At 37.8% G+C, this 27751-nt stretch overlaps 1 protein-coding gene across 4 annotated transcripts in view; it reads right to left on the reverse strand.

Moving 5' to 3' along the window:
- The window catches only part of PJA2 (praja ring finger ubiquitin ligase 2), a 311879-nt gene that overhangs the window by 66451 nt on the left and 217677 nt on the right, over nt 1–27751 (reverse strand). The window contains exons 1-2 of one of the 4 annotated variants that reach the window (XM_047862982.1): nt 3921–4045; nt 3360–3484 (exon numbers count right to left, since the gene is read on the reverse strand). The exons of 2 other annotated variants lie outside the window; for them this stretch is intronic. The gene's annotated coding sequence lies outside the window, so the exon portion shown is untranslated. Of the gene's footprint in view, nt 1–3359; nt 3485–3920; nt 4057–27751 lie in introns of those variants that run through there. One more of the 4 variants, XM_047862954.1, reaches the window with a different exon arrangement.

Here is a 27751-nt window from a genome sequence, read left to right on the forward strand (position 1 = left end):
AGGTATAAAGATCAAGGAATTAGTCCAGAAATAGACCCACATGTATGGACAACTGATTTTTAACTAAGTTAATTCAATGAGGAAATCAAAGGTTTCCTAACAAATGGTGCTAGAACTGAGAAAACAAGCCTTAACCCTTATCTCACACCATATATAAAAACTAACTTAAAATGTATGATACACCTTGTCATAAAAGCCAGAACTATAAACCTGTAGAAGAAAACATAATCTGTACAACTTTCCACTAAGCAAACTTAGAACACAGAAACACAAATCCTAAAAGGAAGATTGATGAACTGAATTTAATCGAAATTAAAAACTCTTCTGTTCTGAAAAGTTAGGAAAATAAAAAGGTAAGCTTCAGACTGCATTATGTGTGTATGTGTCTGTGTGGGTCAAAGGACTTCCACAAAAAAATATACAAAGAGGGGCGCTTGGGTGGCGCAGTCGGTTAAGCGTCCGACTTCAGCCAGGTCACGATCTCGCGGTCCGTGAGTTCGAGCCCCACGTCAGGCTCTGGGCTGCTGGCTCAGAGCCTGGACCCTGTTTCCGATTCTGTGTCTCCCTCTCTCTCTGCCCCTCCCCCGTTCATGCTCTGTCTCTCTCTGTCCCAAAAATAAATAAATGTTGAAAAAAAAAATTAAAAAAAAAAAAAAAAAGTCTGAAATAACCAACTGTTGATGAGGGTATAGAGCAACTGGAACTGTACATGGGAAGCTGTGTGGCAGGTTTTTACATGTAAACATTCAGTTACGATACAATGCAACAGATGCATTTCTAGATATTTACCCAAGAGAAACACAAAACTTCATGAACGGATGTTTACAGCGATTTATCAATAATACCCCCAAACTGGAAACAATCCATTTATCCATAAATATGTGAAATAGTCAACAAATTGTGGTAGACCAATACCATGGACTGCTACTCAACAATTAAAGTCATGAATCAGTTAAACACAGAAAAGTATTTAGGATTCTCTAACCCATCATGCTAACAGAAAAAAAAAGCTAGATGCAACAGACTATGTAATTCCATTTATATGAAACTCTAGAACAAATGAAACCAATTTACAGTGAGAAAGAGAGGACAATGGTTTCCTGGGGCTGAGCGGTAAAAATGTCACTGCATAGGGCAGAAGGGAACTTCTGGGAATGAGAGAAATATTCTCTATCTTGATAGTGGTAATGAAAACATTCTACTGTTGAATGTGGTGCTGGTGATAGGGGTGTACGTGTTCGCCAAGACATACTCAACTGTCTATTTTAAATACACACATTTTATTGTATGTAAATTATCCTCAAAAAAGGTGATTCTTTAAAATGGAACTCTTTTGGGAAAATATAAACCAAGGAATATTGGTAATGCCCTTATATAACCACTAAAAAGAAGTCAAAAACATCAAAAAAATTCAATACCCACTATGGTTTTTAAAAATGTCATCCGAAATTAAAAATAACAATAAAATCACCTTGGAAAGCCAAGAATAGAAGAAAATATTTTAACTTAATATTCTCTTTATCAGAAAGTTTCAGCAAACATCATAACCGATGTTTAAAAAATCAGAAGCATTCCCCTCAAAGACAGAAACAATGCGTTTTTGGCTATCACTATTATTCAAAATTATATAGGAAGTATACCAGCCAAAGCAACGAGGAAAACACCTAAGTTATAAAAAAAAATGAAAAGAAAGCCACAAATCTGTGAAAACTTTCAGATAATCATCAACTCAAGTGATTAGATACATGATAAACAAAAAAAATTCAAAAGTTTTCCTATAACCAGAAAGAGAAAGAGAAAATTTTACTGAAAGTTTCCATCCACCAGAGCAAATCAAATCATAAGATAGCTAGGAATATTAGAAAGGAATGTGATACATATGGAGGGGGAGGCAGGGGACCTATAAAACTCAATACTTAAGAATATAAAGCAAGATGTGAATAAAAGGGAAAGACATACCATACATGCATACTTTTCTGAGGGGAGAGGCTCAGTATCATAAAGATCAGTTTGCCCAAAATCAATCTAAAATTTCAATATGACATCATTCAAAAAACCTAAGGATTTTTCATTTAATTTATAAATTGAGTCTGAAGTTCATCTGGAGAAGAAATGCATAAGAGTCAAGTAATTTTGAAAAAAGGGAAAAATGGTTATCAAAATTTAAAATATGCATACCCTTTTACCCAGCAATTCCATTGATAGGAATCCATGCTCCAGAAATAATCACATACAGAGGAAGTTTCCCTAACAGTTGACTTTTAGGATAAAAGTAGGACTACAAGGGGGGTCGGAACTGCACTTTTTACCATTCTTCCACACTGTTTGAATTTTTTTTTAATTTTTTAAGATTTAAAGTTTGTAATTAAAAACTAATCAATACATGAAAAAGTTGGTTTCAAATAAAGCATTATTTGTGATTGCAAAAAAACTAAATGTCTTTCAATAAAGGAATGGTTAATTACAGCTCATTCAAACTAATGAAATACCTCTTAACCTTTGTCAGTATCCGAAAGACCTATATATAACAAATAAAGATGTCCAACACATAAAAACAAGTGAAAGAAGCAAGTGATATACCAATGTGTCTGGTATTCCTCCCACTTCTCCCCCCCAAACCCAACTTTACATGTATGTAAATGTGTTCAGAAATGCATTTAGAAAGATGCACAGTAAATGGTTAACTTTAGACAGTGGAGTGGGGCTGGGGGATGAAAAATGTTCACTTTTACCTGACAGTCCTTTTTCTAAATTGTTAAATTTTACATCAAGTTTGCATTTCTGTAATTAATTTTTAACACTTAAAATTATTTTATACAAAAATGACATGAATTCTAGGAGAAAAAAAATAAAAAAATAGTTTAAACGTTTATTTCTGTTATCACCATGTTTATTTACATACTCTTCAAATGATCTGTAGTCTTCAGCAGAGGTGACTGTCATTTTAAGGAAATTCAACTGACCAAATAGATTATGATAAAAAATAATACAGTGCGCCTTTTTTTTTAAGTCGTAAACTTCACAGAAACATCAGACTCAAAGCAGGGTCCACGCATACGCAAAAAATTTTAATGCCTTGGAGAGGGAAGTCTCCTAAACAGATTATTCTTCCTCCTTGCAAAAAAGAGTATTTACCTCCTCCTTTTTTCTTCAACTTGGTCTGGGCGACTTTAAACTCACCATTTTGAATGTGCGCAAAATGATTTACAAGCAGTAATCTTAGGGAGGCCAAAACTGAAGGTGGATCTGCGAGAGGGGGGCTCAGACCTGACATCGCTAACCGGCAGAAGCATTGATGGAATGGCGTTAATATCGGGAGAAAAACGATTGTTATGATTTGTACAGGATGTGCTGCGTACCCGAGCCTTGGTGACAATCGGAGAAAATGCAAATACAGCCAGGAGAGCGACCGCAACGGAAGGCTTCTTGAGGGAGGGGGGGTGCAGGCCTGTGGCGTAAGATGGATCAGCTCTATGTGGGGTGACTGGAAATGGACAGAGAAGGCGGCTGTGAGATTTTGGTGGGGGCACACTCATACAGCCGCCAGTTTCGGCAGAAAGGCAGCGGGGTCCTTGGCCAAGGCACCAAGGACAGCAGAAGCAGCAGCTGGGAAGAGCGGCCGGTGGACACCCCGAGATCAATCGATGCCATTCGCTGGGGCCAGCAGGCGCGGTGGCCACGGACTCGAGCGCGGCCCCAGGTCCGGGTTGGACCGGGCCCAGGAGGCGAAGAAGGCCTCTCACAGCCATCAACCCCACCCACCATGGCCGGCGCAGCGGGCAGGGACAGGCCCCACTCCTTCTCGAGGAGAGAAATTAAGAAACGGAGGGGGTGAAGGCAGCAATTTCCTCGCCCCGACCCTGATATTCCTGACATCAGAACAAGCCAGATTAAAAAAAAAAAAAAAAAAATCCCCTCACCGAACTGTGCAGCGGCTCCGGAGCGAGAACAGCGCTCGATCCTCCACCCGCCACCACCGCCTTCTTCTCCGCCTCCGACTCCTCCCCCGCGGAACGCGCAGCGGCAGGCGGCAGCGGCGGCGGTGGCGGCGGCGGCGGCGGCGGCGGCGGCGGCGGCGGAAGCAGAGGCGGTGGCGGCGCGTCCCGCCCCTTGTGCCGCGGTAGAGGCGAAGGAGGAGGGCACTCAAGCCCCGCCCCGAGGCCAGCACCGACCAATAGACTCAAAGGGCCTCTGCGGGAAAAATCCACATGTCCAATCGGAACCCGAGGAGTGGGCTCACGTCAATGGTTGGGACGTGGCAGAAAAACGGCAAAATACTTGGACCGTATGTACTCCCTGGTACTCCCTTCTCGTTCAGTAGGACTTCACCGATTGGCCGAAGAGCGGAAGGATGAAGGCACACTCCCCCCACTCTCAACCCAGTCCGGGTCTGGGCACACCTCCTTTCCCTGCAGCACTGCGACGTTCGGGCAGGGGGCGGGGCACCGTGATGGGGCTGGAACGGCAAGGCCTTTTGTGGTTCGGGCTGGGAGAAAAGGCGGGGTCTCAGGGAAAGGGAAGGGGGTGTGGAGAACCAAGGGAAGAACTGGCGCAGCTAGACTTTTTCAGAAAACCCGAAGCAACAACCAAAATGGAGGCGTTAAAATCAATCCTAATTCCACTGGAAACCTGACTGACAAGGTTAAGGTCTCCTGACATAAAGTTCAAAGCGTTGCAGTTCAGATATGAGTGGGACAAGAAAAAATAGATGGAACAAGGACACATTGGCCCATCCTGACTCGGCTTACTATCTAGTGGGTTTTCCCCTCCCACCCTACAATCACACCCTTGCATCCTCATTTCTCATTCTGTTGGAAGCGGAGTATAGCGGATACCTGCTTTCGCTCTCTATAGACCTTGCCTAATTAGAACCTTCCAGTTTGCATCTAGAGGCTAACCGGCTGTCAAGGCGAGAAGTAACAGCTCCCATCACATGTAACCAAAATAAATACAACAGCTGTAGTCCCTGGACATCTTGCTTAATTTAAACACGGGTAACAGTTTACTTAATCATGTCAGTGTTGCTAAATTGTTTCTTTGTCCGGCACATGTCCTTTCTTTTTCATCCTGAACATGTCCGCTTCTCTGATTACAATCCTGCTTTCCTGCCACCTTATTCCCCAACCCCCTCAACTCCTTTCACACATATGCCCAGTGCCCAGGATATATTTATCGTGTCCCCTCCCCCAAGGATTAAGAGCCCCACTTCTTGTGCTGTCCCTGGCAACTTCAAAATCTGCCAGTGATCTCAGACTTTTTTTTTTTTTCCTGTTGGTTAAAACAAATTATCCAAAATTTACTATGGGAACTTAAATTACGAGATTTGCTATAGGCATTTTGTGCAATCAAATCCAAGTCTCAGCCCACCCATGTAGTACATTTCTTACCAAGAAACCATTTCCCACTTGATATTTCTCTCCTTTACACACGTTGCTCTAGAAGCTGTGGCTCTTTTTCCATCCAAGTTTTCCCACTTTGAAAGATAATTCATACTTTAATCACATTTCTTTAATCTCCCTTAGGATGTTGCATACTGATCCAATTGGATATACCAACATGTTTGTTGGGGCAGGGTTTCTCAACTTCAATCTTTTTCATACTTGTGTATACTACTCACAGTATTATTTATTATTTTCTTTAAATGTATTTTTTTTTCAATTTCTTTAGAGGGAAAGTTTATAAAAGTACTATGAATGGAAGAAAACCTCCATCATCGATTCTAGTTTGAAAGTAACAGTAAGAAAAGTGAACAAAATAATTTTTTTAAATGATGGCTAGAAACTATTGCCTGCTAAAGTCTCTGAACCTAAACCCCACTTCCTGTTAAAAGGGTCTGTTACCAAGCATTAGACACATATTAAAGATCAAGCACACAAATGGCATTTTTATCATGATGTAATCAAAGGATAGAAAAATAGAGCTAAAATAGGAATCACTTTCTCACAATGAGTCATTGTTTTTAATCCTGCATGCATGCCCCAAGTAAAGTCATCCAAGGCATCAGAAGTGATCTGTGTTACTTTTTGGGAAACACTGCTGTGGAGGCTTAAGTCATGTATTCTATAATCAAACAGACCGTATTCTCATAATAGCTCCTGCATTTATAGCTGTGTGGCTCTGGACAATCTATTTACCTCTCTGGCCTCTTATTTCCAATTTAAATATGGGAAAAGTAGTAATATTTACTCATGAGTCACTGAATACATTAAATAGCCTAATAAAGGTAAAGCATATCATACCATGTTGTAAGTACTAAATACATATTAGCTGATATATTATGTGTAAATAGAGATGATAATAATATGTATTATTGCCTTGTACATATAATTCTTATTGACTCCAGAGATGAGAAGCATTCCCCAAAGCAATGAGTTGAAGATACGATGTAAAACAGTGGTCCTTAAAGAGTGATACAGACCAACAGCATCAGCATTACCTGGGAACTTTTAAAAATACAAATTCTCAGGTAGGTCCATCCTCAGACCTGAATTGGAAACTCTAACTGTGGAGTCCAGCAATCTGTAGCTTAGTGAGTCTTCCAGACAATTCTGATGTATGTAAAGTTTGGTGACCACAGATATTGTAGAAAGAGAACTGACTAGTCAAGGAGTGGGAGGGCCTGACTTTTAATTATAGTCTTAAAGTGACATCAGCCAAATGGAGGCATAAGGACCTCTGAAAATTCTTTTCTCCACAAAAGCAGTGAGAAAACTGGCAATTTTGTCAGAGTCAACTTTTTCCAAATTCTAGATATTAACCAAAGGCTTGCAGCAATCCAGGAAGCATTTATGCAGGAAAACAGCTGAATTTCTCAGTAAGAACAGTAAGTTTTGTGATGTTTTGACTTATTCTAACCCAATCCCTCTAGCTCCAGTTCTGCTTTTGCACTGAAAAACAATAGCCCACAATCATGGGGAAAACCAGCAGCCTGGCAGCCACCTGATGAGGCAGAGTGAGACTAGAGAGCCTTCAAAACCTAATTCTAAGAGAATAATTTGACCTACCTGTGCTTCCCTAGAAGATCTCACTTGCAAGGCTGTCTTCATTCGATTTGATTCAGAGCCAAACCAGTGCAAAAAGCCTTCTCCCCAGAAGCATTTGTCAAAAACAATGAGAGGGAATCGATTAACTTTCCTGTCACCTTAGGTAGTAGAAACAGCTGGGACAAAAAACAGATTAACCAAAAAGCTTAAAAGGAAAAGTTGGAGAAGGTCCTATAGGACTTTGAAAAACTCCAACATATTCATAGGAATCTCGAAACCCAAACACATTAGAAACCCACACACATGCCCCGGGGCTGCAGTAAACTGTGCATAAGATCAGGCAAGACCTGAGGGGGCTCATAGCATTCACTATAGGCTGACTTTGAGGCTCTGTAAAAGTTAGAAACGAAGGCTAAGGGAAAATTGGCAATCCCTGGCTTAGTGTTGAAGCCATGACTCAGCACACACAGACTCTCAATAAACACTGGGAGATATATTGGTTCCATACATTTAAGGAAATCTATCTAATTATTAGCTGAGCCCTAAGCTAACCAAGCAGAATCTTCCCTGGCCACACATGACAAAGAATACAGACTGTGCAGGTAGTTCAGCAATGCCACTGAACAAACAAAAAGCATCTATAACAAATAGCAACAACAAAAAACCCCAGGGGAGGAAGAAGAATCTGATTTCCAGAGTTTCCACATTATGTTTTTTAAATGTCTAGTTTTCAACAAAACCAAAAGTTGGTTCTTCAAAAAGATCAACAAGATTGACAAGCCTTTAGCTATACTGAATAAGAATAAAAAGAGAGATGACTCAAATTACTAAAACCAGGAAAGAGGACATTACTACTAATGTTACAGAAATAAAAAAAAATTATAAGGGCAAACCAAATATTTGTATGCTAACAGTTTAGAAAACCTAGGCAAAAATGGACAATTTTCTAGAAAGACACAAACCATAAAAACTGACTCAAGAAGAAACAGAAAATCTAATCTTAGCCTTGTCATTTATGAACTGAATGACCTTAGTTTAGGTTGGTCATTCAATTATCTTGAGTCTTAGTTTCTTCAACTAGAAAACAGATATAATAATCCCTATGCCATATATTTAAATGAGGTGATAGAGAGGTTTTATTAGGTGTATATTAGGTATATTAAGACACTTTAGCCACTCTGTGCTGACAGCGTCGAGCCTGCTTGGGAGTCTCTGTCTCCCTCTCTCTCTTTGCCCCTCCCTTCTCCTGGTCTCTCTCTCTCTCTCTCTCTCTCTCTCTCTCTCTCTCTCTTTGTCTCAAAAATAAATAAACATTAAAAAAAAATAAGATACCCTAGCCACTGAAACAACTCTTAAAATCCTTAAGCCTCAGTAGCATCTACACAAGATTATTTATTATTAAAAGTTCATTCAGTAGGATTGGTGGGAAGCTCTGCTTCACATTTTGGGACCTGAGCTCTATCATCTTTAATACATGGATTTCATTAAAAGTCTGAGTACCAACAACCAGCCAATAGAATAAAGGAAGCATGGAAGGGAAAATGTGAAGGATATCAGAGATTTTTATTAGCCTACCGTGGATATAGTCTAGCCATTAGTGATCATGATCTTCCAGGAGATCACCTTGAACCTATGGAGGCTTGGTTTTAGGCTCTGTTAGACTATATTTTGGTTTTGTCCTTACTATTAGTATGTAGTCCTTATGCCTAGGGTGTGGTTCTGACTCTTAGAATATCACCCTTCAGGGTCTCAACTGGAAGCCTGGGATATTTACTGAGATCTCTCACTCTTTTTTTTTTTTTTTTTAAACATTTATTTATTTTTGAGACAGAGAGAGACAGAGCATGAACGGGGGAGGGGCAGAGAGAGAGGGAGACACAGAATCGGAAACAGGCTCCAGGCTCTGAGCCATCAGCCCTGAGATCTCTCACTCTTGACAGGACTTAAATTCTTGTTTTTGACTCCCAGACTGTACAACTACTGAAACCTCTGCTTAGTTCTTTAAAATCAAAGTCACTGTTTCCTTCTGGGTTTCTTGGAGTTTTGCTCTTTGCCTGAACCATTTACTAGTCAGCCAACAACTTAAAGGGAATTTATTGGGAGGTTTTGAGGTTCCTTATTTGCAGTTCCTTCCTCTTGGGAAAGTTTCCACTATAGTTCAGCCATTTTGGCAACTTTGTACTCTGACCCCTTTCTCCTCTGTGTACTAAGAATACCACATTCTGCTTGAACTCTAGTCCCTGGTTCCACAATTTGGTACATATTCTCAGGGGAAAAGCCACAATAATGTGAAGCTCACCTTGTGTTTAACTTCTCTCAAGAATAATAGGCTCTCAAGTCCTACCTGCACTGCTAACTATTCAATGCCTTCAAATATTTGTTTTACATATTTCCCCAGTTTTTATAATTGCTTTCAGTGGGAAGGTTAGTCTGATGGATGTTAATTCATTGTGGTTATAACCAGAAGTCCACTAAATGGTTGTTTTAAAGTTTGACAGGGAAATGTATTTCTAGTCTAGACTCATATTTCTTTATCAATATAATTTCTTTAAAATCTTAAAAGTTCTGATATTGTTTTCTTTCAATAAGTTTTATGATTTATTAGCTATATCCAAATCCCAAATTTAATTCTTAAGTCTGCTTTAATTCTTTGCATTTAACCTCCATGCCTCTCGGGGCGCCTGGGTGGCGCAGTCGGTTAAGCGTCCCACTTCAGCCAGGTCGCGATCTCGCGGTCCGGGAGTTCGAGCCCCGCGTCGGGCTCTGGGCTGATGGCTCAGAGCCTGGAGCCTGTTTCCGATTCTGTGTCTCCCTCTCTCTCTGCCCCTCCCCTGTTCATGCTCTGTCTCTCTCTCTGTCCCAAAAATAAATAAACGTTGAAAAAAAAATAATAAAAAAATAAAAAAAAAACCCTCCATGCCTCTCTTTCAATTTAATGGTGACTACCATCAAGCTTGGTGGAGAAATCTATAGTCTTTTTTTAAACATTTTTTTAAAGCTTATTTGTATTTATTTTGGGAGAAATAGCAAGCAGGGGAGGGGAAGAGAGTGACAGAATCCCAAGCAGGCTCCACGCCGTCAGCACAGAGCCCAATGTGGGGTTCAAACCCACGAACTGCAAGATTATGACCTGAGCCAAAGTCAAGAGTCAGATGCTTAACTGACTGAGCCACCCAGATGCCCCAAGAAAGCTATAATCTTAAACTGAATTTTTTTCATAAATATTAGTCATAATTGGCCTGTGTTGATCAAAATCTTTCTTAGTCTTTTATCTATAGTATTAGGTCTGGTGGAAGTCCACTGTTCCAGTCATTTGCAGCCCCGAAGTTTTTTAGAATTTCTCTATTTCATTTCTATTTGCATACAACCCTTTCTTGTCTGAGTTCATATCTTTAATCATATATTTTGCTAAACAGTCAGTGGCAACAATATACACCTCCAACATTCTGTTTTCAAAACTTTTTCCCTGGAGTTACAGGCAGGCACTTTATCTGCTCCCAAATACCCTCAGTGATGGAGGTGTTTTAACCAAATGCTTTGGTATTGCATAGCATGGATCTCCATCTTTACAGAGTCTGAAATAAGTTGCTTCACCATTCGTTGACCAACTGCTAAACCAGTGTCCGGTACTTACAATATTTTGTTACAAAAAAATCATGTATTAATTAAGCAACTCTAGATAATGTAACAGATAAAGACTAAACTGTTATGAAACAATCATTGGAAATCTATTTCCTGAAGACATAAGGTCCACCTAGTGGTGAGGGAGAGAGTTAATGGGAGAGAGGTACTTCTTTCTACTGTAATTCAATGACCCATGCTGATAAAGGAAAAGCCATCTTCAATCATGTGTTCCAAGTTTATGCTGAGAATCCCCACCAAAGAGTTAAAGAACTTTGACCAGCTGCATCCTGGTTAAAAACAAAAGAACATGAAATGGGTAATTGAAAAAAGAAGGTATAAATACTCAACCAGTTACAGCCTGTGACATAATTTACTCTATTGGTTACACCTGTGGTTCTCATGCTGCTGAAACTTCACAAGTAACATCAATATCACCTAGGAACTAAATGCAAATTTTCATGCTGTATCCTAGCCTTACTGAGTCAGAAACATTGGGGATGGGCCCAGTACTGTGGTTAATGAACCCTCTGGGTGATTCTAATGCAGGCTAGGATTTGAGAACCACTAGGTTTCAGTACATCAATATTGGGCTGAGAAGCGGGTGTGGTGATTGATAAGATTTTGGTTTTCTCCTTTCCTAGACAAACTAAATGTAGTTTATAGTAGCTGGTTTTCTGTGAAAGTTTAATCGTGACAAGAGTGTGATGGCTGCACTACAATAGACAATACTGACTGGCTTCTTCAGCCGTCATTAAACCTTATAACATAACTTCCTACGTTGGAGAAACTGGAAAGTTGACTTCACTTCTTAGATGTTATTGTTGCTAGGTTCCAGATGTGATTTAGGTTCTGCCAATTAGATACATCCACGTGAGATTTGCAAGGTGAAAATGAGTGTCTCAAGACAATGTACTCTTTTATGGTTTTGGTTATTTCTGCTGCAATCCCAGGTTACAGGAAATGGAATTACCTCCATCAGCTGTGGCAGAGATACTAGTATCTGGTGTCCAGTTTTGTGGAAGTCCTGTTAGGGTTTGAAATATTCATTTTGTTGGTGTGGATTGTGGTGGAGGTGATGGGGCTCTGGAGCTGGGAACTATAGTGACCGTTTCCTTGAATTGCTGAACAGCTTTTGATTCTCTGTTTTTCTGGTCATGGCAAGGGCACAAGTTCTCTTGGTGACCCAGTTTTTCAGTGCAACTTGGGGGGTCATACTTGGATGACCAAAACAGAGCCTATTTCATCAACTCTACCAGCCATTTTTTATAATGTGTGTATATATATATATATATATATATATATATATTTTTTTTTTTTTTTTTTTTTTTTTTGCTTAGACTTGAAAGCGTGTATTAAGTTTTCTGAAACTGATTCTGAATGATAACAGTAAGGTGATCTGTTTTTTCTCTCTGGAAGCTTTTGGCACATTTTCCTTATCTTTTTTGTTCTAAAATTTTATAACAATTTGTTTTAAATGTGGAGTCTGTTTTGATTCATGTGCTCAGGCATTAAGTACATTTTTTTCTGTATAAAGAACTAAATCTTTGAGCCCAGGGAAATTTTTCTATATTATTAGATAGCTAATTTCCTCCTCTCTCTTTTCTTGGCTCTTTAGATATATTCCAGTTCTTTTCTTTCACCCTTTCATCCTATTTTTCTCCAGATTTCTTAGAGCTCTTAAACTCTATCTTTAATTCCTTCCATTGAATTATTGTTTTCAGCCATCATATTTTTAATTTCTAAGTTTTTTCCCTTCTGGTGTTATACTGCTCTTTTTTGGGGGGGGGATATAATCTTTTCTTGAATCTTTCCAAAGTTTCTCCCTCTCCCCAGCTTTCGTGAAATATGACTGACAAAATTATATACATTTAAGGCATACCATGTGATGTTTTGCTATACATACACATTGTAAAATGACTACCACAGTGAAGCTTAAGATATCTATCACATCATATAGCTATGTTTCTTTTTTTTTTGAGATATACCCTCTCAGCAAATTTCAAGTATACAATAAATTGTTATTAACTATAGTCACGATGCTGTACATTAGGTCTCTAGAATTTATTTATATTATAATTAAAAATTTGTACCCTACTACAATTTTACTCCCATTCTTCCACCCCAATAACCACCATCCTGCTCTCTGTTTTACTGAGTTGAGTTGAGTTTCTACATTTAAGTGAGATCATGCAGTATTTATCTTTCTGTGTCTAGTTCATTTCACTTAGAATAATGTCCTCCAGGATCATCCACATTGTACCAATGGCAGGGTTTCTATATTTTTGATGCGAATATATATATATATATATATATATATAATGGAATATTATTCACAGGTAATCATTCACTATGTTCTCACTTTCCCCAATGGGAGAAATTGTGGATTAAACAGATATCACTTGGCCCTAAGATGTGCTGCCTTGGGGGAGGGACATCATGGGTAAAGTGAAACTGTTCTTCTGACCTTCTTCAACACATGCATTCTTGGATTTTTTGCTCCAATGTTTCCATTGGACTCCTGGACTCCCACAAAGGTGCTCTGATCTGTGGGTGTTTGTCCAAAATCAGTGTTCTGTGGGGGAATGATAATAGCATACTCCTATTCTGCCATCTTACTGATCCCAAAGATTCTAATTAGAGGTTTATTTTATTGATTTTGAAGTTCCCTTCTGTTCTTTGAAGTATTTCTGTTTCCTTCAGTGTTGAATTTCACAGTATTTTAAAATCAGAATTCCTCTTTCTTGGGGCGCCTGGACGGCTCTGTCAGTTAGCCGTCTGAGTTCGGCTCAGGTCATGATCTCCTGGTTGGTGGATTCAAGTCCCACATTGGGCTCTGCACTGACAATGCAGAGCCTGCTTAGGATTCTTTCTCTCCCTCTCTCTCTCTGCCCCTGTCCTGCTCTCTCTCTCTCTCTCTCTCTCTCTCTCTCTCAAAATAAATAAACTTAAAAAATCAGTATTCCTCTTTCTTAATACAAACTTTCTTCACATATATGATAACCCTTGATTTGAAAATAATAAATTATAAGTTCAGGGAATGTGAATGAAGCTTGTTGAGTGGAAGACCTCACCTTAAGAGGCACTAGCTCTTTTGCTGAGAGAATCATAAATACTAAGATGCCAAAAGTTTGCTCTAAGGCCATCCAGTTTCTTCAGAGGAATGAAAACATATTTAACTTCTTTGTCTTTGAGAGACACTTGACTGTTTTATTTTTCTGCACAGAATTTCATATAGAACTACAATATAATAGCCATTAGCCACCTGTGGCTGAGCACCTGAATTGTAGCTCTTCTGAATTAAGATGCACAGAAGTGTAAGATACACAGCAGATTGTAAAGATTTAGTTCAGTAAAAAAGAAAAGAAAACATGTCAAATAAAAATTATTAAATTTTTATATTGATTACATGTTTAATATTTTAGGTATGTTGGGCTAATTAAAATATATCAATATTAATTTCACTGTTTCTTTTTATTTTTTAATTTGAATTCGATAGTATTTAAAATATACATGTGGCTTGAACTATATTTCTGTTGCTCAGCATTAATATAGTAGAGCTTTCAGTGATCTTTCTTCAGTTCTGTATCTTCTGCTTTTCATAGTACCAATACCTAGCTTTCTGAAATATCAAGTATCTCTGAGATTCTTTTTTTAAGTTTATTTATTTATTTGGGGTGGGAGGAGTGGAGCAGAGACAGAGAGGGAGAGAGAGAGAGAATCCCAAGAGAGAATCTGCACTGACAGTGTAAAACCAAATGTGAGGCTCAAACTCACCAACCATGAGACCATGGACTGAGCCAAAATCAAGAGTTAGATGCTTAACTGTCTGAGACGCCCAGGCACCCCATCTCTGAGATTCTTTAGTCTGCTAGTTTCCCAAGTCAGCTATACCTCCTTCCAAGTCTCCTTGAATTGTTAGCTTTTTTTCTGCCTGGCTCCAATCAGTCCATTCCTCCCTTTGATTTCTGTTATCTAAAATTTTTGAGATCTCATGTGCTGATGTCCTTATTCCCATTATCTTTCTAATTTAGGGTTACACATTTAAATTTAATATTACTTTCATGTAGATTCAGGAAGAAGAGGAAAGAACATGCTGTTATGAACGTACTCTTTGACACAATAGATTATTCCAGTCTAGAGGACATTCTCTGGATATATACTGTATGTGTCTTCAGCATTGCCTGGCACAAGCACTAAAAACAGGAGAGATTCAGTTAATTTCTAATGAATGTCATATTTGTAAAAGAAAGAAACTATACAGTTAAATGGAAAGTGATGAATTCTGTTTCCTTCTGATGGGGACTGTATCAGTAAGGTTGTAATTGACCAAAACTGGTTAATTGAAGAAAAAAAAAAGAAAATTATGGAAAAGATACTCAGTAGCTGTAGAGAAGTGTAGAGAAGTGTAGAAAAGACTGGAAAAGCAAGCTTGGGAAATTGGTGGGAACAAACACAGGCTAGACATACAGAATTATAGCCTGAGCCATGCTACCCAACCAGGCTGGTGAGAACACTGCTGTGACCCCACTGAGCACTGGATGATACAGACTACATCAGTACAGGATGATGCTCCATGGAAAGTCTGCCACTCAGAATTGGCTGCTGTTGTCACCAAATTCTTCCCTGCCTGTGCTTCTTTACAATTGCTAGCTTCTAAGTCCAAGTCCCTGGAGGGGCCACCTGATTACTAGAGCCCAAGTCATACGCCAGTAAAGTGTAGGAAAGCAAGTATCTGGCATTTTCTGTGACTATAATGGGAATCTCTGCCTCCCCTTAAGATCTGTATCATAGGGAATTCCTCAAACAGGAAAAAGGTTGAGATTTGAGGCAGCCAGAAGAAATGATACACATGATTCAAAAGAAATGACACATCAGAGCAAATAGCCAATATTCAGAACCAACATTCAATATGACTTTTAGAAATGTAAATGCTTAGATGCCTCTAGAAAATATATTCTTCTAACTATAGTAGTTGCAAAATGAACAAATAGGCTTTGAGATCTACAAAGCTATCAGCCAATTACCGAAAATATAAAAGATCTGAAGATTTAGAAGGAAGAGTTGGTACCATTTGGTTCAGCTTCTTACTTAATGTGGAAGTCCTTCTTCCCCAAGATCCATTTCAACATTTATAAAGTACTGGGGGAGCTCATTGAAATAGGGTTTCATTTCAATTCTAAATTGTTAGAAGTGGAATGTTAGGAATTTCCACCTTATATAAGATGAAAATTTCCTTCTTATAACATCCACCCATGAGACCTAGATCTGATGCCTCTAGTTACTTTGAACAGAGCACAGTAGTTAAAAGTTTTATTTTCACTACTGGAGTCAGACCCATATTTGATCCTGGCTTTGTTTCCTGCTGGCTGAATGACCTCTTTAATTCTTGTTTTCTACATCTCACAAAATAGGATTATAACAGCATCTACCCTAAAGAGTTATTGTCAACTATACGGAGATAACTTGGTGCTTAAATGAGTAACCAGCACATAGTGAGCATTAAATAAATATTAGTAATGATAATGATTGATTGATTGACAACAACAGCACTTCTGAAGTTGAAAATAAGCTGCCATGGAAATTTAGAAAGATACTGGAGAAAGAACAATGACCTGATGTGAGATTTCAATTGTAATCCTGATTCTACCACTAACCAATTCCATAACCTAAAAGAAACTACCATATTATTCTTTCTGCAAAATGAAATATTTGGCTTAAATATTTTCGTAAGATCCCTTTCTGCTCTAAATTCCTGAAACCCTATATGCACTTATGTCATTTTTATTACTGAACATTACCAGTTTCCTCAACTGTACCTCATATAACTTGATCAACCGATTCATCATAGCCTCTGTCACTTTTCCTCAGCAATGCTTGTTAGTGTTCAGGCTATTATTTTATTAGCATGTTTGTTCTACAGAATCCTTATCCATATTTAAAAAATTGAAAGCATAAAGCTATATATACAAAATACAGCAATATAAAGCTATGAACCATATGGCTTGCATTAACTATGAAAAGATAGGGCTCTGATCTTACAGATGCAAAATTTGATGATCTGCATTATGTTTTATTTATTTATTTAAAAAAAATTTTTTTTTCAACGTTTATTTATTTTTGGGACAGAGAGAGACAGAGCACGAACGGGGGAGGGGCAGAGACAGAGGGAGACACAGAATCGGAAACAGGCTCCAGGCTCTGAGCCATCAGCCCAGAGCCCGACGCGGGGCTCGAACTCACGGACCGCGAGATCGTGACCTGGCTGAAGTCGGACGCTTAACCGACTGCGCCACCCAGGCGCCCTGCATTATGTTTTAAATAGAAGTCGCGGATACATATATATATATATATATATATATATGTATATATGTGTATATATATATGTGTGTACACACACACACATATATATACACATATATACACATATATACATATACATATATATGTATATATGTGTATATATATGTGTGTGTGTGTACACACATATATATATACACATATATACATATATATATATATATATCATATAGTCTATATGTTTGATCCCACTTATTTATAAACTGTATGGGGGCAAGATATGTTCACCACTGTACCCTGGTATTTAGAGAGTATATATGCATGTACACACACACACACACACACACACACACACATACACACGATGAACTGAAAATGTTCAGCATTTGAGCAACTTTAACTCTACCTCTAAGCAAAGACTGGCATTTTCCTTTTCAAGTGTGACCTTGCTTTTGAGGAGTGGTGTTATTTAGAATTTTGAATGGCACTTCAAAAAAATATATGGTGCTACATATTTTGCTAAATTAATTTAAGCCAAACTTTTCAGCCATTACCAAATCTTTGAAAAGTCATTGTTGCCTGGACTATCTATTACCAAAAGTTTGGAAATGTTGACTTAGAACTGGGAATAAGTAGTCAGAAATTGCTTTTGTAGAATACCCCCTAATTTTGTTTTGGAGAGAGACTAAGTGTGGATGAGGACACTGAGAAAGAGAGATATTTTGGACCACAGGGCCATCATTACGCAGATAATATTCAGCTTTATTCAGCCATACATCTCCCTTTCCTCTAGCCCAGATGGTGAAATGACTCATCTATTCCACTGGCCAGAAAAACAAGGGGGATAGAAGAGGAGCTGTTATAATCCAGATAAAAATGGATGATGCTTCAGAAGCAAGGGGAAAATATTTCTAGGCAATGATGATGGTACATTGATAGTACTTGTTAATACTTTACATTCCTTTTCAGATTCACAGCCTGAGTTTCACATTGCTTCTAGGATTCCTCAGTAGTTCTGACCAGGAATTATTTTATCCTCATCATGTGTGCAAGTTGTAAACATATTTGACTTCCACATAACTTACTTTACTGATCTCTCTTTTTAAAGCCTAAACGTCAACCTTCAAATGTGTGGCTTTATTACTTTCCTTGAAAATCATCTTCAATTTTATGTGGAACATATTCCAGTTAAAGATATGATTAAGATGAATGTGTAATTCTTTTACTAATTAACTGGGGGAAATGGCTACTGGATAGGATGAAAAATAAGGTAAATAATTATGAGATCTGATAGACAAAAATGAAGAGAGAAAGATAAAGAATGCTTGTGTATGCTTGCCTTTGTGGTTGCTATTATAGGGGATTATGCTGAGTCTGTGTGCAGGGGTTTTTAGATATGTCATCACAGAAATTCTTGAATCTTGCATCCTTCTCCAAAGATCTGAAAAACATTTTGATTTCCAGGAAATCAGACTTGTCTTTCATGAGAAATTCAGCTTCTAATACAAGAGAGACTAGAAATTACTAGGTAGCATTTGTTCTTAGCTATTAGGGGCATACCTGTATCTCTGAATGTGACTTTCTATTTCATTTGTTTGCAAAGGCATTAACATGAACTTCCTTAACTAGTTTCAGTTGTATTATTCCTCAATCCAAAAACATTTTATAGCTGCATATTCTCTGTGACACTAGGTAAAATCTTTCCCTTGTGCATCCAGGAGAAGTGCTACACAGCTGTGCCTACCTTCCTGTTGTTATTCTGTGAGTACTATTTTCATGCTGTATGCTAGACAAACTTTTTCATAAAATATATACATTTTTATGGTTCTATAACAACATACCTGACAATATTATTACCTTTTCCTACCACAGTGAGCATCTCCTGTTTTGTTTGTCTAACATATATTTCTCCTTCTTCTGGTAATAATATCTAGATTTTTTTGGCGTGGGGGCGTGGGGAAGAGCCTCCTCTCATTGTGTAAAATCTTGGTGGGTCCTTCAGTCAAGATAGTCATCCCAACTCTGGCCAAGGAGTGGGCACACTACTTAAGGTAAACCAGTCAGATTCAGATTCTATCATTCCCTAGAATTAGAATCTTTTTTTTAATGTTTATTTATTTATTTGACAGAGAGAGAGAGAGAGAGAGAGAGAGAGAGAGAGAGAGAGAGAGTATGTGTGTGTGTGTGTGTGTGTGTGTGAGCAAGGGAGGGGCAAAGAGAAAGGGAGAGAACCTTGAGCAGGCTCAAGCTGTTAGCACAGAGCCCGATGCAGGGCCCAATCTCAGGAACTGTCAGATCATGACCTGAGCCAAAATCAACAGTCAGACGCTTAACCGGTGGAGCCACCTAGATGCCCCTGGAATTTGAAACTTGAGCTGCATAAGAATAAAACATAGTTAGAGCTAATTCATTAAGATAATAGTATCTATTAAGAAGATTATCTGTTATCTCCTTCTTTCTAGATATCCACAGCTGCTATTTCACATCTTTTCCAACATAAAATTATGTAGCTTCTCTGTAACTTGATTAGCTAAACCTTTATCCACCGAATAAATTCCCCATCTGCTTAAATTAGAGATATTTTCTACTGCTTGTAAACAAAGAATACACGATGGACTTTGTGGTAGGCAGAATAATGGCTCCTCAAAGGTGTCCATGTCCTAATCCCCAGAACCTGTCAATACACTATTCCACAAGGCAAGGGGGAATTAAGGTTGCAGATGAAATTAAGACTCAGTTTACTCTAAAATGAAGAGAATATCCCAGGTGAGATTACTGTAACAACATAGTTCTTAATTGAAGATGAGGGAAGCAGAAGAGTGCAAAAGAGAGAGAATACATCTTCACAAAGATATGGCCCACTATTGCTGGCTTTAAAGATGGAGGGGGACTATGAGCCAGTGAATGTGGGCAGCCTCTAGAAAAGTTGGAAAATGTCATAAAATGGATTTTCCCCCAGAGCATCCAGGGAAACACAGCTTTGCTGACATTTTCCTTTTAGTCCAGACCTATTTTGGACTTCTGACCTTCAAAATTGTAGGATAATAAATCAGTGTGGTTTTAAGCCACTAATTTTGTGGTAATTTGTAACAGTAACAATAGGAAATTAATATATAGTGATAAAACATGACTCTGTAAATCCTATATATCTTTCAAGGCAAATAATACTTTCTCCATGAAGTCTTTTATTTTAAATTAATTTTTAGTTGTGAAATGTATCCAACGTTTGTATGAATTTAGAGAAATTTATGATGAATATACATGTTTAGGTCCCATGGTGTAATGGTCAGCATTCTGGACTCTGAATATACATGTTTACCACCCAGTTTTGCCAAATTCTAAAATTTGCAATATTTTCTCAGTGTTTCTAAATAAATAAAATACAACAAAGTCCCTTGAATGTAGTTTACCCATCTTCCATAAATCTCTGAAACTGAATGTATCATTCCTGTGTATACTTCTCATAATTTTATATATATACACACATATGTATATACACATGTATATATATGTGTAGATATACATATATATACACACATATATATGTATATACATATGTGTGTATATATATACGTGTATATACACACACACACACACACACGTATATATATATCAACAATGTAACTTTCTCTTTCACATTTTCACTTACACAAACCTGTATCAATCATTCAGCAACTTAACCTCTTTTCACTGAAAATTGTATTTTTGACTTTTATTCATGATGAAATAATAAATCTAATTGGCTTAAAGCTAGATAAAAGTATAATTCTCTCTCACATAATAATCCAGAGGAGGGTGGTGCAAGGCTAGTCTTCTATCTTCAACATGTGGTTTCCATCTGTGGGATGCAGATAGCTCAGTTCTAGCTCTTCCCTCTTCCCAGACAAGTAAGAGGGAATGGAGAAGAGGAAGGTAGTTCCATTGTTGTTTGGTATAACTAGGAAGTCAGATACATTACCTCAGCTCATATCCCATTGCTGGAACTTAATCACAAATTCACACTCAACTGCAAAGAAGTCAGAAAATGTAACCTCAAGCTAGGAAGAAAAATGCCCAACTATAATTTGGAAATTTTGTTACTGAAAAAAGGAGAAATTTCAACATTCCCCTCTCACTAAGATATACCTAGTAGAAAGGAAATGATCAAGGAAGGACAGAAAGAACCTGAATCCTATCAACTGACAGAATCCAGTTGTCATTGATAAAGCATTTTACCCAACAATAGCAGAATACACGGTTTTGTTTTATTTTTAAAAAATATTTATTTATTTTTGAGAGAGACAGAGCATGAGTGGGGCAGGTGCAGAGAAAGAGGGAGACACAGAATCTGAAGCAGGCTCCAGGCTCTGAGCTGTCAGCACAGAACCCGACATGGGGCTCGAGCTCACAGACCGCGAGATCATGACCCAAGCCAAAGTTGGACGCTTAACCTACTGAGACACTCAGGCGTCCCTGGAATACACATTCTTTTGAAGCACACAAACACTTACCAAGAAAATCATATCCTGGGTTATAAAACACTATTAACAACTGTAAAAGAGTGGAAGTCGTGCAAGATGTATCCTCTAGCCATAATGGAATTAAACTAGAAATTAGCAAAAGAAAAATGACAGGAAAATCCTTAATCATTTGGAATTTAAAATACACTTCTAAATCCATCTATTTAAAAATGTTTCGTATTATCTTATTCTTATTCTCAAAGGAAATTAAAAAAAGTTGAACTAAATGAAAATACAACATAGCAAAATCTGTAAGATGCCACTAAAATAGTACTTAGAGGTAATTTACAGCATTAAATACTTATATAAGAAAAGAAGTTTCAAATAAATAATCAAAGTTTCCTCTTCAAGAAACTAGAAAAAAACCAAAATAGCTCAAAGCAAGCATGAGAAATTAGTAACAAAGTTAAGACAAAAAGTTAGTGACATTGAAAACATAAGACAATACAGAAAAATCAAGAAACATAAAAGCCATTTGTTCAAAAAGATTAATAAAACTGATAAATCTCTAGTGAGACTGACAAAGAAAAATAGAAGACATCAATTGAACCAACATTGGGAATTCAAGAGAAGAGATACTTAGGGTCCTTGCAGAAATTAAAAGGACAATAAAGGATCACTTCAAAAAAGCCTCTATACACATAAGCTCAATAACTTGATAAAATGGACAAATTCCTTAAACTACAAGATGAAATAGGGGCGCCTGGGTGGCTCAGTTGGTGAAGCGTCCAACTTGACCTCAGGTCATGATCTCACAGTTTGTGAGTTTGAGCCCCCATGTTGGGTTCTGTACTGACAGCTCAGAGCCTGGAGCGTGCTTCAGATTCTGTGTCTCCTTCTCTCCTTGCCCCTCCCCTGCTCATACTCTGTCTCTGTCTCTCTCAAAAATAAACAAACACTAAATTTTTTTTTTAAAAACTAAAAGATGAAGTATATAATGACTAGTCCTTTAACTACTAAAGAAATTGAATTCGTAGTTTAAATAATCTTCCAAAAACAAAAACAAAAAAAACAAACAAAAAAGCAAAAGTCCATGCCTAGATGATTTTATTGGCCAAAGATGGAATAATGTAAACAACAAAATAAAGTAGTAGTGGTATAGTTCAGAGTATGAAATAAATATCTGAGCCCATACAATGTAAGTAAATGATTAAATAAAGTAATAAATAGGGGATAATAGACAAATCTGTGCAGAAGAATTCCAAATAATTTATGTAGCTACTCCGCTCTCAAGGATGGGTAGCGTAACTCCCCACTCTTTAGGTGTAGGCTATGCACAGTGACTTCCTCCTATAGAGTACTCTACAGAAAGTGGGGAATAAAGGGTAACTTCACAATGGAGAAACCTGACAAACACTAACTCAGCCAGATAATCAAGGTCGACATCAGTATTCATAAATCATTTGCTGACAGTAGGCACCCTTGATAGGATGTGATAAAAATGACTCTTTACCTATGTGGTCTTCCTCCAAAAAGCCCAATCACCCCAGTCTTATAAGTAAAATAGAAGACAAATTATAATAGTGGGACATCCTACAAAATACCTGATGAGTACTCTTCAAAATTATCAAGGTAATCCAAAACAAGCAAAGGCTGAGAAACTGCAGAGCTAAGAGGAGCCTAAAATGATATACAACTGTTACGTTGTAACCTGGATGTGATCCTAGAATAGAAAAAATGGACATTAGGTAAAAACTAAAGAAAAATGAATAAACAATGGGCTTTAGTTAATAATAATGGATCAATATTGGCTCCTTAATTGTAAGGAATGTACCCTACTAATGTAAGATGTTAATAATAGGGAAAACTGGGTGTGGGATGTATGGAACACTCTGTGCTATCTTCTCAAGTTTTCTGTAAATCTAAAATTGTTCTAAAACATGATGTCTATTTAAAGAAAAAGATAAAAAATAGAGGGGAAGAAGATCAAAATCACTAGAAAATGTGGGCAAGATAGAGACAGGCAACTCTCAAAAAGGATATAAAAATTTCCCTTAATTACATGAAAAGCTGTTCAATTCCATTCACATTTAGAGAAATGCAAATTAAAACATTTCTTATTTCATCTTTCCGAACACTTTTTCTCTTCTGGAAGCTTTGCCCTCTTTTGTTAAAAAAAGTGCTCTTCTACCCAGCTCCATCCCTGTGGTTCCAGTTAAAACTATCAAAACCACTTGAAACATACTAAGCACCCAGTCATTGTTAGCTAACAAATGGTTATGTGGCTTGTAGCAAAACTCACACTTGAGAAAACTTCTATTCATGGATGGCTTGAAATTGAAACACGGTCCTCCTCTAGGTCTGGGAGATTGGAAAGAGGTTAATAGTCACTCTAGTGGTCATAATAGAGGCAGCAATGTTGGCAGTGGAGTTATAGGAGTATCAGGACATATTTTAGTACACATATGTCAGGATGCTATGTTGGGTCAAGGTCAGGATATATGATATGCAGCTACATAGGGAGGCACCCAGATTCTGCTCTCCCTTTCCTACTTGGATGATGGATATCTATCACATTGGCCACCACAGTGAAAAGTTACACTGGTATTAGTTTGATTTATAGGCTAGCCATCAGGAAAATCTATTTTGGGATTTCCTCCTACCCTCCTTTCTCTCTATGTCTGTCTCTGTCTCTCTCTTTCTGTCTCTCTCTCTCATACACATACTCTTTGTTCATCATAAACTTAAGAGATATGTGGGCAGAATATTTCACTTCAAAGGCTGCTTAAGCCACATTGATCTCTGTTCCAGGCTCTGAGAAGATGCACTTTTGTAGGTTTCACATGATTGGGCCATCTACCGGTAATGGATATTGAAATCCAACTTGAGGTATCAGCTATCTGCAGTTCTTTTTTTTCTTACTAAATTATAATTTCTCACTTTGTTTACAGACCCTTCTTTGATTCATAGTATTGTAGCCATGGTGGCTTAGTTTTAGATTCCAGCATAGTAACCTCCAGATAGATCAGCATTTGCAAGTGGGCCCAAGGAGAGGCCACTAATAACAGTCAATTTCTAGAAGTCCTGTGACACTAATTAAGTCTAAGCTACCCAGGAGGCTGAAGGAGATATCAGAATGTGAATTTATTAACTTCAAATGAAAAAACAACTGTCCTAGGAAATAGAAGACCCATAGTCAGAATGAAGAGCTTATTCTCTCCCTATAATCAAGGTATAGGTATATGTGATTAAAAGACTGGTGAACACAGAGATTTTAATAAGAATCATTAGATCAGTCAAATGTTTGTTACTATCAGGACTGAAGTGTCCATATCTCTATGGACATAGTTTTTCCATAGGGACTGGGGTCCTCAAAATAAGATGCCTAAAACTCTCTCTCATCAAGAACCTGTTGGGATGGATACTGCCAACATTATCTGCTATAATTCTCCTTTGCGTGTACAGAGAAGGACCCCAGACCACCTTCCAAGACTCTCCTTGTCCACGTTATCTGGACTGGTATCAGTTCAGGCTGATCTGACAGGTATGTATGTAAATATCACCTTTACATTATATCTCTGAAGGCCTAGAAAATTGTCTATGTCACAGGAGACTTTGCCCACTAAAGATATGGTAATTATGCTCATTTTACAGTTTCTCATGAAGCAATCTATTTCCTTTATTTCTAAGTTCTTGAGGGCCACTTCTATATATAGCTCTCAATACACACCACATCCAGTTTCGGACAAGCACAGCACTTTCAATTTGTTGCCATATGGAGAAAAACTTGTAAGAAACTGATGGATAATAGCCTTAAAAATTTATCTTTATATCATGAAATGCATTAGACAGGTGCAAAAATGTTGAGTTGCCAAGTTAAATGAATTACAAAAGATATGTGTGTTAAATAATCAAAGCAGACATTTGTTCTTAGCCTAGATGGCATGCAATCCCTTTGGATCATTCCTCATGTTTTTCTGTGGCTTAACTGATTTTTAATATTAGATGCATTTTTATCTTAATAAGTGTACAGAAGAGATCAGCATCAGATGAGATTAAATTTGTTTCTGGAATGAGCGAACAATGTCCTAAAACCCTTTTGTGAAGACCACAGCTCATATTTGAGTGGAAGATCCAAATGCATAAACAATACCTAAGGAATGATATTATCAACTAAAATCTATTCAGATGCTGTTGTCTGCATGTTATTTTTCTTTTCATAAATGTTCATGTAGGAGATAGTGATAAATCTCAATTATTTTTCAATTAGTCAAAGCTTAGAATTATGAAATGTCATCAACTCATTTGCAATTTATATTTTGACTATTAGCCAAGTTAACTGCATTTCTCACATGGCTTTTATTTTAGAACATTTTAAAAAGCTCATAATATGTTAGTTGTATGAAATAGCTTGTCTGCTGGAAGGGTTCCTTCTGCCTTGTTTTTGGTTCATACAGACCAAAATTCTGACTCTGCAGGCTACAGCAAAACTATGCTTTTGTGTCCAAATAGGGCAATTCGTTCTGAATTTAAGCCAGTAACTCCTAGACGGTCACTCTGTGGGGCCCTGGGTAGGCAAGAAGGAGTGATTTCATTGATGCAACAAAATGTCTAAAACTTTTATGTAGAAATTAAGTCCAGTGAGGAAACAGACAGGTGACCTAGATGAGTTCACCAATCACTTGGTCATGTGAGACTCTGGGAAGTCAGCAGCTCAAGGAATGAAGGTCTGGGACCCTATTTGGCTGGTGAGGAGAGTGACTGAGATGTATGGCTTTTGGGGTGGCAGTAGTTGCATTGTTGAGTTTCTGGACCTGGAGTGGCTCTGGTACCAGCAGCATTGAAGTCCTTGGCACCAGTGCAAACAAAGGCCCCCAGCGTTGCTGGTGGCAGTGGGAGAACTAGTGGTAGTTTCTTTATACCATTCTTTTTTGGAAGTTTGGCTGTCGGTGTAGTTCGCCGGCCTTTACAACAATTCTGTAGCCCACAAAGCAGTCTTTTAATAAACTCCCTTTCTGTTTAATCCTCGGAGTCAGAGTCTATAGTTATAAGTAAGAACTCTTGGCTATATTGTAAAACTGGTAGATGTAGACCTGGAATTTCAGGGGTTCTGACATGGAAATAGATGTTTGAAAATGAAGTCAGCATAGAAGAAAGGAAGGCTGAGAGAGTTAGATATAGGCTGAGATTTGATGAGTGCCTGGATCCAGCCTTTCCTGATGCTATTATGAATAGATATGTAAGCCAATATATACAATCTTTTTTTTTACACAAATCATTTTGGTTTGGATTATCTGTCATTATAATTGAAGGCATTCTGATTAATATAAGTTCTTGGTTAATAACTATGTCTTTATATTTATGGAGTGTCAAGGAATTTGTGGGTGTTTTTAAAACCATGACAGTAGAATGGCTGGTCAGTGACAGAGCTGGGATTCAAACCCAGGAAGTGAATCTTCCCTACGAACCCAAAAGGGAACTATGGATCAGAATATGATACGTATATGTGTGCCAAAAATTACAGATATTAAAAATGATATAGACCAGTGATTTTCAAGTTTTCTATCACCAGAACCCTTTAAACAAATGACCTTTTTTTTAAGGAAAGCATATTTTTCAAAAAGCTGCCATTAATAAAGGTGGGATCCAGGCTGGAGAGGTAGGGATGGAACTCTGTCCACTCAACCACACTCTTAAACCTGAAAACCCCTCCTGCATCTCACAGGAAGCTCTCGGTCTTAGCGTGCCAATTTGAAACTATCTCTTTACACAATATAAAAATCCAGGGATAGGTAACAAATGTTCAACACATAGTGTTGGTAAGAAAGGCAAGTTAAAAAGCAGTAGGTGCCATGTAGTTCTATCTTTGTTAAAAAACAAGTATCCCCATTTGTACATGAAAAAGAAATTAAGAAGACTCGTAAAAATATGAATGCACTAATGGGCTTGCAGGTGATTTTAATTTTGTAAATTTGTTATTTCTTGTTTATCTGAATTTACTATGATTACCTTTGTGTAGGGAAAATCAAGGCTTTTTTGTTGTTAAATTTAACCTTTGTGTGAGATGACTTCCCCTGTACTGAAACCCTGATCTCATTATCTTAAAGTAAATCTTTGATGCTAAAGTAAATTAATTTTTCAAAGTTATGTGCAAACTGAGAGACACGGTGATGTCTGGGAAGTCATGCATATAGCAATATTGGTAGCAGGCTGACATTCAGGGGTGTTCCAATTCTGAACCAAACTTAGAATTCTTGGTTCTTGCCCTTTATTCTATTGAATAGAAACCCCAAACTGCTTAATAGTTCTTGAACCAGCCAAGGAATATCTGCCCCTTTCAGAAACATGGCATTTGAATAGACACCATGACGTTTTGCTGCAAATAGATGATTTATTCCATACAGAGAC

This window comes from Prionailurus viverrinus, chromosome A1, assembly GCF_022837055.1.
Source record: "Prionailurus viverrinus isolate Anna chromosome A1, UM_Priviv_1.0, whole genome shotgun sequence".
NCBI classification, from domain to species: domain Eukaryota; kingdom Metazoa; phylum Chordata; class Mammalia; order Carnivora; family Felidae; genus Prionailurus; species Prionailurus viverrinus.